Source organism: Triplophysa dalaica, chromosome 13 (assembly GCF_015846415.1).
Source record: "Triplophysa dalaica isolate WHDGS20190420 chromosome 13, ASM1584641v1, whole genome shotgun sequence".
In the NCBI taxonomy this organism is placed as follows: domain Eukaryota; kingdom Metazoa; phylum Chordata; class Actinopteri; order Cypriniformes; family Nemacheilidae; genus Triplophysa; species Triplophysa dalaica.
The window spans coordinates 9,005,917-9,023,770 of record NC_079554.1 but is presented as its reverse complement, the minus strand read 5'-3'; positions in this window follow the sequence as shown (position 1 = coordinate 9,023,770).

Genomic DNA, 17,854 nt, shown 5'->3' with positions numbered 1-17,854 from the left:
AGATGATATTGAGAAAATAGAACTCGACAGAAATGCAATTTATTGTAACTGCCCACGACCTAACCAAAGGCAACACTTTTCTGAACAAGGGTAACCACCAAACTCAAAAATATAACTAACTCTTTAAAACTTTTAAGATAAATGAACATTAAACACTAACTAAGTGTTTATTTTTACTGAAAAATGCATAATATTAAACACATATTTAAGAAAATAACTCTCAAAATGCAGTGTATGCAAAGCATGCTGGGAAATATAAGTCCTCTGCCCTATTATAGCTATTTTACGTTAACACAACACAACTCCTTTATGTTGTCCCAACATGAATGGATTCAGTTATATGACTAAACATAAAACTATCATGTTGTAACCATATTTTCCAAAAGTTGTGTTGATTTAACTTAAGCAAGTTAAGTAAATTGAACAGACAGCAAAAATATTTTTTTTGAGTGTGAAATCAATTCAGTCAAGTCACATGAATGCAAGTGAATTCCTGCTTTTTAATGAATGAATCCATATTGGCGGTATCATTAGTTTACTGTGTCATCACACCTTATAGATTATTTCCTCTAGAAGGCAATTCTGAGGTTTTCATCACACCACAATGAACATGTTTAGAAACAATATTTCCAGACAGGAAATATTTATAACATATACGAAAATCACAATAACAAGTGTAGACTGACAGGTTAGCTGTCATTTAAATGCTGGTATGCTATATACTTTGCTCATTTATTACTGGCTTATTGTATTATTTGTCATTTAAATGATTCATTATTTATAGTTGTTATACTTGTTGCTGATTGTTGAAAGTTTAAGTTAGTATTATTTGCACTAAGCATCTACATCGTGCATATTTCATGTTAACATAATTACAACAGAAGTTTTATAAACAATGTGTGATCTGCTAAAGGTATTGACAAAATATATTATCAGTATCACTCCTTAAATACAATATAATAAAGTCCTCATAGTATGAATGTTTCTTTTAATCTTGTGGATCTCAGTTAATGGACTTGCTGACTTTAAAGGATGGTGTTTGTTTTTTAATAGTTGCTGTTCCTTTGCAGGGCAATGCAATGTATGTCAAAATCAATCAGATTTCCTAGGTCTACTACATTTGAGAAAATACAGATTTGGACTGTTGGGGGATGGCAGAAGAATTGTCAGTGTGGAAAACAGCTGTTTATACAGCCGCGGAAAAACTTTAGAGACCATTCCAAATTTTCATTTAATCAGCATTTATAAAAGTATTGTGGCCATTCCAATACAGTGTCAGAAGAACAATCCCTGGAATGGTCTCTTAATTTTCTCTGCGCCTGTATACTGTATCTTCTTTGTGATTGGCAGAATTAAATGAACAAGCGGCTCCCGAACATTCATTAGGATGCTGTTTAGTAAATAATAAAATATTATTTATGTATTTTACTGGCAGCGTGTGAACGTGTTATCTAATCTCAGCTCTTGATGTCCTCATTAGTGGGAAACTCAAAAACAATTCCTCATTGTGTGTTTGTGCACAAAGTGTAAACACAATTTCCATACAGGTTCTGCCAGTATCCATGTTTGTCCTGCAGTAATGATGAACAATTAACTAACTGTTCTGTCACTGTTCCACATCTCTCTCTCTCTCTCTCTCTCTCTCTCTCTCTCTCTCTCTCTCTCTCTCTCTCTCTCTCTCTCTCTCTCTCTCTCTCTCTCTCTCTGAACTGTTAAAGCATGTCCTCTTACTTTTTAACAGATGCATTAATACATCATTAAAAGTCATCCCTGACCCATACACAAAGAAGGAATTATGCATTATTGAGCAATCATTGCATCAAGATTGCTCTCTTTGTGGGAGAACAATAGTGAAGGAATTTGTAGTGGACTTTAGAGGGATAATGAAGGTGGGAGACTTGTTTTCTAAATTCTATGTATGCAAAAACAAATGGTTATACACAGGAATCCATGGCATTTCATTGTTAAATAATGGCATCATTTGGAACACCATGCAGATCATGCAAAAATAAAAATAAATAAAATACACCATGCAAAAGGCGAAAACAATGTGGAAATATTGTTAATGATAATGTCTACAGCCCTGCGATGGGTTGGCACTCCATCCAGGGTGTATCCTGCCTTGATGCCCGATGACTCCTGAGATAGGCACAGGCTCCCCGTAACCCAAGGTAGTTCGGATAAGCGGTAGAAAATGGAATGGAATGGAATAATGTCTACAGATAAACACTGTTGAGTGTCTGGAAATTCATAGAATTGTAGTTTCAGTTATGATTGTAGAGAGCATTTTAGGCCTCACTGTATATAACTGTATAAAGTAAGTACAGAGACTTTAAATGCAAGTATAATGTAGCGTATGTAATGTACAATACTCGTTTTTCTGATGTATGTATAACATGTACACAGTTACTTAAATTTTCTTTAGTTTTATTGTAGGTCTATCAACATTTTGAACTGACTTTTATTTTTATGTGTTTCATTTAAAGTTGATTCTGACCACTTTGTTCAGTTTTTTTGCCATTTTATTATTTATTTATATTGTGGTACATTTATTTTCATAGTGGTTTTAGTTTAACTTCAGTTTATTTTGCAGTTAATCGTTTTAGTGCCTCAACTAAGGCAACATTTCTTATTTTAGTTTTGTTGCCGTTTTTCATATAAATTAAAGCCTATATTTCATGTGATTTCATACAGAAATAATTTAATAATTTTAGATTAAGTTAACTATAGAGTACATAATAATTAAAGACATCCCATACAAAGTGGGACCACATTTTATTTTTTATATATTTCTAGTATAATCCTACACAATATGATTATGTGTACAGGCTCCCGATGTAGAGTAGCGACAGAAAAATCATCTGCCCAGAGTGTTTGTTTTTACATTATGCTCCTTAAACACAACGTCAGATCTGCTGTAGACCTAAGTTGTGTAATGGACACTAGGCTGGTGCTCTGTGAAGCAATGTAGTGTAACCCTCTGTGCAGATCTCACGCTTGAATCCCAAGGACACCAGCTCAGGTTGGCAGCAGATCCTGTTTGCCTTAGGGTAAATGGAGGAAACTGCCTTTGATCCCATGGCAGTGGGCTGAATTGTGGGGTGAATTGTACACTACTTATAAGGAAATAATGTGGGACTCAAACACATGATATTTAATGTTAGTCAGAATTAAATGCCTGTTTAGGTATTTAAATGCTTTCCTGTAGCTCAGTGGTAAGAGCATTGCATTAACAACGCAAGGTTGAGGGTTCGATCCCAGGGGATTGCAAGTACCTATGTAAAATGTATAGGATAAAGAAATGTAAGTCGCTTTGGACAAAAGCGTCTGCTGAAAGGTAAATGTAAATGGCTGAGATGGTAAAAAATTTGTAATTTCACCATATCGCATTCTCATTACATACTCACAACAATAAATCAAGTGTGACATTGTGTTATTCTTTTTTTTATTTCTTATCATTTTTCTTCAGGGTTCTCTTCTGTTACTTCATTTACTCTTTGTAAGAGCTAGGTCAATTCAAAATTGTATTTAATTGTTAAAAATACGAAAAGGTATAAAAGGTATTTGAACGGTTGTGCACATGCACTCCCTGGCTGGCATCATGCTCTACTTTCCTGGCCACAGGAACGCATGCAGGACTCTTCACCTCTGTCATGAGTGTATTTTTAACCTCTCTGATGTCAAGATCAACCTTTCATCAGCAGGATCATTAATGTTAGGCCTGTAGGATGCTGCTCCGCAGGGGGTGTCCTCTAACTGTATATCGCTAACTGGCACCCAGCGCTCATCAGAACCAGTGAATAATCTCAATCTCTTTGTGTTCCTTTAACAGACATCTAAATAAGACCTCATCACAGGTTTAGGATACATGATTTACATGTATCGTTGGATGATGCCCTGATTTAATTTATTTTAGCACCAGTTTTTCCAGTAATAAACATATGAATGATAAATGTCAATAAAACAAAAAACGTCAGAGTCAGCCAGGGCTGGGTCTGATATGCTATCTTGGATATAAGATGCTCACTTATATATTTAATTGATCAAAATCGAGACTCGAAGGTTCAAGTGATGAAATTCAGTTCAATGAGGGTTCCTGACACAAAATGTGTTTGATGTGTGCTTGTGTTTTCATGCATGTGCAGGAAGTGAGAGACGAAAACCTCTCCTCAGGATTTAAAATGCCATAAAGGAAAGTACAGCATGCTTTAAAACAATGAAGAAAATTCTGATGGACTCCCCCAAACAAATCCGAGAAAACCCCCTTAACGTTTTTTCTGATGCTCTATAGTGATCTCTAGCGACAACACCATATAACGCGTTTTTAGTATAATGCCTTCAGAAAGAATTGCTCAAAGCAACCTCCAGAGAGCAGCAGTACACTGCAAAACTCGTGTTACTGTCAAACACACACAGACAGAGACTCGCACAAATTTCTAAGCACAAACAAACAGGCTGACAGATACACACAGAGCTCTGATTCCTCAAACGTTTCGGGGACCTTTAGAGATAAGGGCTTAAACATTTCAGTCAAGACCAAACTCTAAATAATAAACAAATGCCACAATAAATTACAGAAGACGGCTTGGTGTCTCTGAGTTTGTATTTGTGTTTGTATTCTGCAGAGATAGGGGAAGGGTGCATAAATAAGATGTATGTCCTCTGGGTTGCAAGGAGATGTTTTATTTGTCTCTGTGTTAAATATAGACGTAAAGCAACCCCGTAATGCACACACCTTCCTCTCACCCAATACGACTGTCAAAGTAAAAGAAAAACAAAGCAAAAGCAGATGACGTGAGGTGGTGGTTGGTTCAACAGGATTGTGCGAACACATTTTTAAAATGTCAAATTGAGTTGAAACAGTATTTAAGAATGTCTTCCGTGGAGGTAAACAGAAAGGTTCAATTCTGTTATGACAGCTGTTAATTGTTTTGACAGTGTAATACTATTCAAATCAGAGAAATATGCCTTAAAAGTCAAAAGGAAACAGATTTCTATACTGTATTACAAAATAATCATCATTTGTGAAAATTGTTCTTTTAACTTCTCAGTTTTATGACTGTTCTGAACTTGCAGTAAATTCTTCTTGTCGTTTCAATTTCATTTTCAAATCAACATGCTTTGCTGAGAGAAACAGCGGAGGACGGACATCCCTGTTCAGATGTACAATTATAACTCACATATTTAAATAGAGTTCATTTTTAAAATCTTTAAAATGTTAAATGTCTGCCCAACCCTGCAGAGCACATTTCTGTTTATGTGGGATACATGTGTGTGTTAGGGCAGGCGTCATGCTGTTGTCTCTAGCCTGATTTCTCGCAGTCTGGCAGACAGAGGACAGAAAGTACGATAGAGAGCTTGAGAGGGGAGGGAAAATAAAGAGAAACAGCCTCAATTAAATGATAACCATTTACTCTTGAGCTTTCCTTGACTGAGCGAGTGGGCGAGAGAGAGAGAGAGAGAGAGAGAGAGAGATGTAACGCAGTAAACAGGCATTAGGCATTTAAGTGTAAATCTCATTCAAGGAAAATATGCGCAGGGGTTTATTTTCCAGAACAACATAAATTGAAGCAATACAAAACCAGCACGGACAAAAAAACACACACACAACAACTGCAGATAAACACTACATTTGTTTGCAACAAGCTTGTATCTACATGAATGTGCCACAATCTAACGTGTCTCATTGGGTTTGTTTTTCCTCCTGGAAATATGTTCAGTTTATAAGATTGTATTCCATCACGCTGTCCTCTCTCCGCAATTTTGGACACTCACATCATAACGTGGATAAATGTTTAACTAGAACCAAAAAATGTGCACCCGTATCCATACGCTGTCAAAGATACTTTTCAGGCAGATGTCCTATTTCAGAGTTTCATCATCACTGAATCTGTCTGTTGATTAAACAGCCTGTCCGTTGCTAGGTTACAGAGCGACACTAATAGGAAAGGAAGAGGAAGTCTGTAGGAGGGCCAGAGATAACGAGAGCGAGAGAGAGAGCGAGAGAAAGAGAGAGAGATACATTGTGACTGAACTATAATGACTTTAAGCAAAAGCGACAGGCATCTATAGAGAAGGGATAAGAAGAGTGGGTGGATGGAGATAAAAGGAAGGAGAAACAGTAAGCCGGAGCTGATATGAGGGCACCCTGCATGCATTTTACACATAAATGAAAGATGTCTAATGTGAAAGGAAGCAAAATGAAATATAGGGAGACATTAAGAGACCTAATGAGAAGCCACAGGTCTCACTGGTGTCTACGCGAACACTGAGCGGTCCCCGTATGAGGCTTAATGGGAGTCAATATTACCCAACATGCAACACGGGTAGCATAATACAGAATACTTTAGTGACCTCAAGTGATGAATTGGTTGTGTCTTAACATGCATTTAATGTACAGTACATTCATCCCATGACCCTGATGTTGCTATGGCACCATGCTCTACCAATTGAGTACGAGCAAAATAAAAGTAACATGATTCGACAGAATGACAAGTGTTTGGGCATTATTAGCCGCCCTGATTTAGTTTGTGTGAAATCTCTCACTTTTTTCTTAGTTTGTTTTCTTGCTTTGTTATCAGTATATCAGTAACCTTTGGCATCGCATCCATATCACCATCTGCAGGTAGGATATCTTCTCCCACACAAGCACAGGTTCTTCTGGCATGTGATGCTTGCCTGATGAGTAAAATAAATATTTATTTAGCTGATTTTTGTTTATTTTACTCAATCTCAGCAAATGTGTTGGGTCAATATTTTTAATCTGTGCTTAAACCCCCTAACAGTTGCAAATCTGAATGAACTTTTATCATTTTTGTAATCTCAGTATATCTTTGTCGTCTGCTGTTTGGTTATTTGTTCTTTCTTTCGCCTGCATTCTCCAAACTGCTCGCTCTCATTGTTTTGATCCTTTCCTCTTCAATTCGCTCTGCTTCTCTCCAAAATCAACACTCAGATACACACACATACACACATACACACATACTGGGCTCCTGCCAACAGTGCAACCCATGTCCAGAATGATTTCATATTTCAGCCCAATCTGTCAATGTAAAATAAATTGCGTGTGTGCGTGTATAAATCTCCCAGGGGCTCTGTGAGTGAGCTCAGTCCTTAAACAGAGACAACGCCAAGCATAACAATACTCATCTCCTCTCATTTATGCCACTCTCCGTCCACAAAAAGCCACAGTACGCATGCTTGAATATTGTCCACACTAGAATATACTTGCATCATCATCCGTCTGTTCAATTTTCTTTTACCATTTACTCTCACTCTCCTGACCTATTTCTTTTCCAAACTGCAAATTGTTTTTAATCTATATTTTTGCTTTGTCTTTCTACAAAATTATTTTGACATCTCTAAAACAAGCTAAAATTACTTTTGTAAGATAAGACAGAATATCTTTATTTTTCTCGTTGATAAAAAGTATTTTTGGTTGTTTTTAAACAAAAATCGAACAAAATGTTTATACTGAAACAGTAAACGGTATAAAGAAAGAAAAATATTTTATGTCAATACTATATTTAAAAAACTTTCAGGGTTTAGGTGAGGTGCACAGATGGAGGACCCAAATATTTTAATATTAATATTAAAACAAAACAAAGACAAAACAAAAACCCACGAGGGGGTAAAACAAGAAGGTGGATATAACAGGACACAGGAACAAGGACTAACTACACCTAACAAGACTAAAGATAACATATGACATAACTACAAAAGACTAAACTACACTGCAAGACATGAACTCACCACAAGCAACGAGTGACAATGAATCAGCACAAGACAAGAGACGCGATTTTTTTATCAAAATCAAGAGGGGATAGGTGCGGGGCATGAACTTATTAACAACATATAATGAGATGAAAGGGCGGGAACAGAGACGAGACCTGGAGAGAGCATGTGGAATGCCAACTGGGACAAAAATGCCTCTCTCCACATAAAACATGAGGTTCTGTCATGATCCTGCCACTAGATCAAGAGAATCATGACAAGAAGGGACAGAATCATGACAAAAACAATACAAATGTTTACTTCTTTAAATAAACATCATTTAGTCCCCACACTGAAGAGTCTTAACAGGACCGCCCCTCGGTCCCCACAATGTGAGTGTGTGAGACTTTTACTATCATTGTGGGGACAAGTACACACGGACACACACACGAACACACACACTTTGCTTGCATGCCTTGCCGATTCTGGCAGCTAAGACAAGCTGTTGACAGGTAACAGGCACAGCCGTCACTAACTTTATTGCACCCTCACCTCAAATCTCTCTCACTTTCTCACTTTCCCTTTATTCTTGTGCTGTCTTTCTACTCCCCACCCTTATTTCTCCGCCTTTCACCTCTTCCCTTTTCCTTCAATCTTTCCAGGAATAAAATGATAGGCAGACAGGTGCTTTATTGTGGTAAACACTGGCCAATCTGCCTACATTCTATGAAGAATCTTTTCTGCGTGACAGACAAAAACATGCTTTGACAACAGCTGTCAATTTACACCCACGATATATGGCTAGGACCTAACCATGATATATCAGCTGTCAATTCAAATTGTGAAAAATAAGTAATTGCCTAAACAAACATATATTTATTTATAAAGTCAGGATTCACAATTATCAGAATGTATAGTTAGATTTTTTCTGTCTGGATGTCTATAATACTATATAAAACTAAGCTAATGATAATAAATGTATATTTTGCACGTGTAGTTTTGATTGTTGCATTGAATTAAATCTTAACAGAGATAGGAGCAAATTTTGACAGTCTTATCTTTGGTGTTGGTCCCTATGAAATCATTCACGACTAAAAGAAAGGATTTTATCTAGATAAAATCTAAATAGGATTGGAGACATCAAGGCCTGACCAATTTCACCCACTTTAAGATGAGATGACCAAAGCTCATTCTTACAGCCCCAAACTAACTTACAGAAGCTTTTTATTGTTGCTTTAAACGTGGATAATTCAAAACCAAAGCCGTTTCTGGGGGGATACAAAAATATCAAGCTTAAAATAATAAAAAAATAAACACTTCTTATTTCTATAATCTATTAAGTTATGATCTCTCAATGTAATCACAGAACAATTGAAAAATTATATTTGCAATTGACTATGGTTTTATATTTGCCCAAGATTGTTTAAGATTGAGTCCCCAATTGAGCCAGCCGACTGGGGCCTCTTCAAAACACATTTTTACTGAAGAACTCAGAAATGCAATTAAGGTGTTTCTGTGTAATGGATTTTGCATTTTTATATGATTTTATTAAAGATCTATTATTAGACAGTGTGGTTTGTCAATCATGACTTACAGCGCTCAGATATTAAAGCAATATCTCCTGAAGAAGAATGTATTATGACACGGCTCAGAAGTAATCCCAGCCCGCTGATATAGAGTTTGATATCGATCTAATACAACAGTAATAAATGTATCACAATCCATGTGTATTAAACACACAGTCAGGTGGTCATTATTACACAATTAACCCTTCAGGGTCATAATAACTGATCCTTCTGGCCGGATTCAGTTTGCAATAATGTCTTCCTGGCTTAATATATTGCCTCTCATATTTAAGATTTAAACTTTTGTGTGGTTTCTATACTGTCCTGTACATCCTGAAACATTATGAGAAATTGTAGTACCCAGAACATAATTACTTTTGATTAGACCCTAAGTTCACAATTATAATTTCTTGAGTCCAAGTTACATTATTGAGCCAATCCGTGCTGGAACTCTTTTGAGAATATTCTTATTGGAATAAACAAATTTAGCCAAATAGGCAGAAAAGCAACTCAAAAGTCAATTACTTTCCATGGACTTTGATCAATCAATAAGCTACGAAATCAGGACTTCCAGACATGTTTCCATCTTCTAGAAGTTTCAGGTACTCAGACTTGGATGAATATCTAAAGTAATTAATATAAGTGCAAATCAGAGCTAGGATAGAGGATTTGGGGTTGGTCTGCTGACAGAAGTTTTTGTTGGTTTTGCTGATGAGAGTTTTGAATCAAGCACACAGGCTTAATTCTCAATTTGTCTGAAATCTTTACACAAGCCTAGTGGGCCGAGTGATGGGATGTGCTGATGCAAAGATGTGATAAAAAAGTTAAAAGGATAATAAATTCATAGCGGATATAAATAACTTTCACGTGTATTCATCTTAAGTGTTAAGATTTGTTGAGCGTTTTCTCATAATGTGATTACAAGTCGACTCCTTAAGGGTCCCAGTACTTTTTAATCACAATTTATTGCTTCAGTTATGAATTGGCATAAAGAAAATTCAGCCTTATCGAACCCAAGCTATAAAGGTTTTGTCGATGTAAGCCTATTTAACGCAACATTTGCTTTTCCATTAGACATTGAATAAAACCTTCGGAATCAGATGACAGGTAAGTAATGAACACGTTTATTGACAGCGTGTAAATGTAGAGCAGGTATTAGGTCAGAACAGCCAGTCTGGGTTCTGCCGAGCACTGCAGAGAGATCTCGGCTTTGAGGTCTGTTTGGATACTATCGAAAAGCAAGATAATTAAGGCTAATTAATTCATGTTGATGACTCCTTCTTGGCTCGCCATTCATGAATTAAATAATGTATAATACTTGGGCACAATTAAATAATCCTGTTAGAAAATACCAATCCAAATCTTCAGGATTAAGTGATTATTCTGATGAATGGCAGATTAGAGGGAATCATTTAATTTCCATCACCTACTGTACATGCAATTTCACGTGAAAAGCCATTTTGTTTGTACACACAACACAAAACGTTTGAGTTATCAGTCATCCCTATATTTCTCAGATTTAATACAGATTTTAAGAAACTTTCTGCATTTCGCTCTCAAATTCTCAGCAGGATGTTCTGTTGAACGCCACAGTGTCACTGCTGAGAAAAAAGAGAATCATTCGTTTATCAAAGCCGCATTCTCTTGTGTTATATTTTCCTTTCATCCAGCTCTCCAGGCAGCCACAAAGCCACTGGTGTGTGTATTTTTCGGCTGAGAGAGTTGGTTATCTCTGGCGTCCTGTGATATCTCACAATGTGTGTGTGCTTGTGACGAAATTAGTGTTCATAAATACACAGGACCAAATGACATCCTCACACGCTTTTATCTAGGACTCATCATCTACACAATCGAACACACACGTGTGCGTGACACACACTCGGCCCACCCTTCCGATGGCTCAGCTAACCTCAGCCCTCATTGATCAGGGAGCTTGTTGGTGTGTCTAATGTTTTATTCATCTCAGATTTACAGTGTGTTTGCAGAGTAGTGCAAAGGGAACTGATTTTATGCTGATAGCTTTTGATGAGACCGAGTCCCTGCATGAAAACATTCTGGTCGGCATCGGGCTGACTGGGCTAAACTCTCACGCTCCAGACCTCGTCTAATAATGCCGTGTGACTGTATGTTAGATTATACCTGGCCAGCGCTGTATCAAAGTTCAATACTCCATTAGTTTTGTATATAAGCAACGGCCTGCGCCTTATTGAGGTCATACTTTGTTTTGCAAAAGTCACTCAAACCAATCAGAAAGCAGAGTGATTTATAGTGAACTTCTCACCCGAGGGAAAGGAGGTAAATATTCCCCCCTCGGCGAGGCATCGCATACATGCAAACGCCTACAACCATGATGGTATACGCACACGCACGGTGAGAGCTGTAATCTCCATTACCTGTCCTAGATATACGAGTGAAAGCCACACAACAAACACACATACATTTGAAATGTCAGGCCTTAAGGGAAGCTTTTTGTGTAACAGAAGACGTGTGGATACACAGGGAAGTCAGTCTCGACAATTTTTAATGTCAAACGCTGGCTATGTAAACACCCTTGACATAACCTCTGAAAAATCTAAGGCGACTAATTGTAACCTTTACTTCTGGAATAATCCAAGAAATTATTGAAGTTCTTCTACACTGTAATAAAACTTTAATTTACTGTTTTATTTTACAGAATTTTCACATATTTTGAAATGCGGTAACAAAATTCGATCACAGAAATAACTGGAAATACAGGTTTGGTGTAAAATAACATGTAAAACATATAATTTTACTTTAAATCTTTTTACTTTACAATCCCGGTACATTACCGGGTTTTACAGGTGTTTTTTTAAAGTGGACGTAGCTTTGACATACAGCGGCAGCTCAAGTTGGAAATTTGTAACATTTTGTGTAGCATGAAACTAATAACAGTAGATGGTATAAAAAGTACAATTACATAATTTCTGAGTAAACTAATCCATTCAGCTCTTTTCTTTGTAACTCTGTTCTTTAGATTTTCCTTTTTAAAAAGAACATGACATTTCTTGAGTGCACAGTAGATAATGTACTATACAAACTGCCATTGACACAACTCTGAAACCCTTTCTGAGACATTACGACCAGACAAACAGTGCATCTGAATAGAAAGAAGTAAACATCTGAGCACATGCACCTTAGTTAACTGTGAAGGAGACACTCTGTCTTTAAAACTAAAAGATTTAGCACAAGAGGGCAGCAGGTTTGTGGGCTTTTGTCAGAATAACTTGTTATTAAAATCATCATAGAAAAGAAACAAGCACTTCTCATTCTTTTGGAATTCGCTGGTTTCTGGAGTACCATGACTTTTCTTCACCTCAAGAGGTTTTGAGAGTGTGTGTTGATGCACCTGTCAGAGCCTACATAACACTCGATGGCTCCTCTTTTGATTTTGATTTTATATTTAACTTATTTCTCATTTTCAGCTTTATTTGTGATAATTAGACCACAATAATAATTTTACACTTAAATCCATAGTTTCTTGTAAGTTATAGGGTTACGTTGTAGGGTTACGCATAATTTCACTTTCAAAGCAGTTCAGGCAATGTTTTATTAAATACATTTTTTGTTGAAAGTTGAAAGTCTCTACTTGGACTGTTATGATACACCATACATGATTATTGTGTTCAAAAGAATTAAAACAGAAATAAACAATTCTATTAGTCAAATCTTCATTTTGTTTATTAGACGTTTTGTCTTTTGTCTGGTTAATGAGAGCAAATACAAATAGGGAGGCAGAAAGTGGGTTTGGGGATCTTATTTTGACTCTTAATGGTGCTGTGTGAAATTTTTGGGAGGATCTATTGACAGGAATGCAATAACTAATATCTCTTCAGAGGTTTCTAAAGACCTAAGGCGTTATGTTTTATAAACTTATAATACGTTTTCTATTACACCGTAGGTCCCCGTATATGGAATTTGCCATGCTGTTTCTAAAGTAGCTCTAAATGGACAAACTGATCTCATTTCGTAAATAAATATGTTATCTGCTTCAGCAGAGAAGCATAAAGGTGACTACGTCTTAGTCCTGAGTCAGCCACCGTAGTGGAGGGGTGGAGTGAGCAGTTGGATGCAATTTGCAACCTCATCCCTGGATGCTGCTAAATTTTATACACTGGACCTTTAATGTGCTTTTTACTATTATGTATAATTAACAGGTGAATGAGAAATGTCATTGATTTTTTCGCTCTCCATCAATGCCTTTTCTGTGTACACCCTTGCCGGCGTATTCACTTGTTTTGAAGACGTTCAAAGAACACTCAAAGCATTTAAAATTACTTTTCTGGGTAAACAAAACAAATTATTGATCAAACGTATTGCATTCGGGATTGTATACATATTTGTATCCAATAAAATGCTTTTTGAATGAGAATGCCCCTCCCTCAAATATTACACCTCTTTGAATCAGAAATTGCCAGAAAATTGTCCAATATAGCTCAAGAAACGGTTTGTTCCTTGTTTCAAGATAAAATTCACAAACACATGAAAGAACTGCACTCATCATGCAATTTCACGGTCTCTTTCAATAGAAAACTGAATAAAAGAGCATCTGTAAATCACAGACTGCTCAAGTCTGGCACTTTCTGTACCAGCAGTGATATTACAGAAATCTCACTGGCTCAAAGCTGTTTTCTTCCTGATATCTGCTCTCCAGTCTCTTCATACCTGTAAGGCAGGAGTCAATTCTAAACAATCCCCACACTTATTAATGTCCCATATGGTTCTAAACCTGTTTTAGTGCCTTTATAAATCCATACTCAATCGTTTCTTTTATTAAATCATATAATCTAATGCTTTACAAAGCACAGACCTCCTGCCTGCCTTAATAATGGCAGTGATTATAATGATTGTCAAGAGCCAAGCAGTCAGAGTAATGAATCTTCATGTTATTACACATTCAGCATTTCTAAACTAAATAAACATGTGAAGCTGATTCAGTAATGGGTTTTCATAATAAAGTTACATAACATGTAACAAAAAGACAAAAGATAAAAGAACTAATGACGTGCTTTTGTTTTAATTGTGATGTGTTTTTATTGGAAACAATGAAACATCCTAATGCCTTTACATAAAATATAAGCAAACGCCTCTTGACCATAACTGAATGTACTATTGCTAAATGTACTATTACATAACTAAACTATTGAAGTGTGACTTAAATTTTCTACCTCGCCCAAAATAGCCATAAAACAATAATATTCGAGCAGATGGGGCCCCAGAATAAAATAAAAAAATGTTTTAATTCAATTTCGTGCACTAACATACAGTCGTGTTTATGCTAGTTTCAGCCTGACAGAGTTTTCATTTTCACGTCCTGCGCCACGTTGTTTACATGGCAAATGCATTTTCGCCCATTTGTGCGCCCATTGACATGCTGGTAACACTTTAGAATACTGTTTCTTACTTATTGTGTAACTAAGAAGGAATTTCTGTAGAACTAACTTATGAGGTAATTCCTCATTAATACAGATATCTGCTATATTAACTACTAAGGAAGATGTGTAAATTAATCATTATGGAGTAGCATCTTATAATTTTGTTAATGAACAATTAACTGAAGAATAGCTTTCGAATTCACTCATTCCTCCTTAAGAACAACTATTATTATCTACTAATTCAGATTCTACATAAATAACTATGAAGTCAATTTACGTTTCTTCTTATTTACTATTGCTAGTATGGAAATGCACTACTATTGCCACTATTACTTCTTCTATTATAGAAAGGCAATGCATAGGAACCCATTATTAATGTATAGAGAATTACTACATACTTCTGAGAGAATTACTTAGAACCTGGAACAGTATTCTAAAGTGGAAATGTAGGGAACCCATTGAATAATGTGGTAATTCTTTAGTTATTATTAATGGGTTCCCTATAATTCCACTTAAGAATACTGTTCCAGGTTCTAAGTATTCCTGTAGCTCAGTGGAAAGTGCATAAAGTTAACAACGCAAGGTTGTGGGTTCGATCCCAGGGGATTGCATATACCTAAGTATAAATGTATTGGATAATGGAATGTAAGTCGCTTTGGATATAAGCGTCTGCCAAATGCATAAATGTAAATGTAAATGTAAGTAATTCTGTCAGAATTATGTAGTCATTCTTCATATATTAATAATGGGATCCTTGTATTTTCCATTCCACCAGTCATTGCCTTACATACAGGGTAATACTCAATGGAAACATGATATATACTGTGGAAACCAGACACACATATTGTACTTGAAGATCATAAACCTATTTGAGATAAGTGGCTAATTATGACAAGGCAATTGTAGTGGGGGAGTTGATTTCCGGTTAATGGAAACAAAACAATGAGCAGCACACAATGAGACAACAGTTTCAAATAAATGAAATACAATATTAAAGATTATTATTGTGTGTATAAAGTTAAAAATCTGCTCGTGCTTTAACCTCGCGCACAAGCAGATGCATTTCCTCTCTGGAGAAGCATTCAGTCTTTCCTCCGGCAAATACCAATGTGTAAAAAGAGAATCTGAAATGGAGTGAGCAGGGATGTGAGGATACATTGTGCAATTCTTTCCTCAATGAATTACGGTTAAATGTCGCAACATCTAGACATTTATAATTAGTGTATGTATCGCCCAGCCCTGTGACTGGCTCTTAAAGGGATTGGGAGACTAGACTCTGGTTGGTTCACACACCCATGACTCATTAATAGAATAAGGACTACCCTTTTAGACCATGCGGCTGGCACTTCGACCACTTTTTCTGTCCTTAAACTAGTAAAAGTGGATTCGGGCACGCCGTAAGTGCACTTTCGCACTGTGCTTTACACCATGTGCATATATCGTTAAAATAGGGCCCTACATGACTATCATGTTAATTTACAAGCAACTTGTAAATTTGCTGCTTATTTCTGTAATTTTACAGTATTTTTTTAAATCCTATAAAACAAAACTTCTAAATTTCATAGAGTTAAAGTTTGTTGGGCACTCCAAGGCTGCAAATTTTTTTATTGATGCAAAACACACCTACTAAATTGCTAACAATGTAAAGACCAAGAGGTCACAGGTCCAGAGCTATAGTTGGCTATATAATGTGTGGTAAAGACAGAGCCATATGTTTCCTACAGCTGGTCTTTTCAGCAGAAGTGAATTAAGTGTAACTGTGCAAGCTATTAAGTACAAAAGCATGTGTGTTTAGGGAAGAGAGGCATGGCCAAAGGATTACTCACCATTTATAAAGACAATATGCTCAGTGTCTCCAAACATTTAACCCCTGGTCAGTGGTAATCTAGTCTGTTATCAGACACACAGTGGATCAACTGTGGACAGATTAAAGATAGAGCGACAAACTCTTAGTGTGCCTGTCATTTAATCAACATCAAGATTCAATTCTGATACTCAAGTGGATTAGTATTCAAAACAGAAACAGGATACCAGCTATTATGAGTCGCAATTTGCATATAAATAAAATATATCTTAATTTTGCTTTAAATGTAAACACACAGAGACTGAAATAATGCATGTGGAAAATTAGCAGATCAGATTGGGTGAGATAAACTCAATCAGAGTCACTTATGGAAGATTTCTATTCCTTCAAAGCAGACATCTAAAATCTTCCCAAGTGACTATTTTCGTAACTCAGCATTCATAATGTTCAACACACCTGCTTATTTTTGTTGTATTTATAAAACATGAATTGAATAAAAATGGAACTGTGTTTGTTATGAAATAATTTGATGTCTAAGTTAGACAGCAAGCTTTTCTCTATTATATTCTTAATGGTTTGATTGGTGGTTCCTCACTGTGAATAGACACGAGAAATGAATTATTGAGGAACAAATGCAATCAAGTTCAATGATTCATAAAATATTCAGTAACATGGGAGTAACAATTCTCTGGTCAGAATCACTCTGTCTAGCTCCCTATGATTATGTGTTTCTCTCAGAAAGATAAAATTAGATACCAAGGCATTGGCACTATGGTATTGGCATATTGCTTTGAACATCTGGTCTTATGGGCAATAAACTGTAATAAAAATACATATCAGGACACGGAAAATCTATAACTGGTAAACAAATCATAAAGTACAGACTGTGAAGACAGCAAATGTAACACGGAATACCCACTTACATCACTTACTATAATAACATGATCTCTTTTACATGCTAAAGCATATTGTCCATTAATTTAATCTACAGCTGTTTTTTAATATGCTGTCATGATAACAGCATCATAATTGTGCAAAATTTGACACAGAGAGAAACCAGATCAGTATTTTTTTTTTGTTTTTAGATTTAGAAATCCAGGTGTAATTGCACCATTGACAAAACTGAATTACCACAGCAGTGATCAGGTCCTTACAATCTATCAGACATCCACAGTAATCAGACTCTACAGTCGCTGGATCAGGTCATGTGATCTCACTGTCAGTAGGTTCTTAAGATTCAGCTGTCGTAAAAATAAGGTCATCATCTCATCAACTATTTATGCCACAGCTATTCAAACCTTTCTGGGTTTTTGGCACAGGAACTTTAAGCAGCTCCCTAATGGAACAATTTTATAAAACACCGCAAAATATGATGAAAC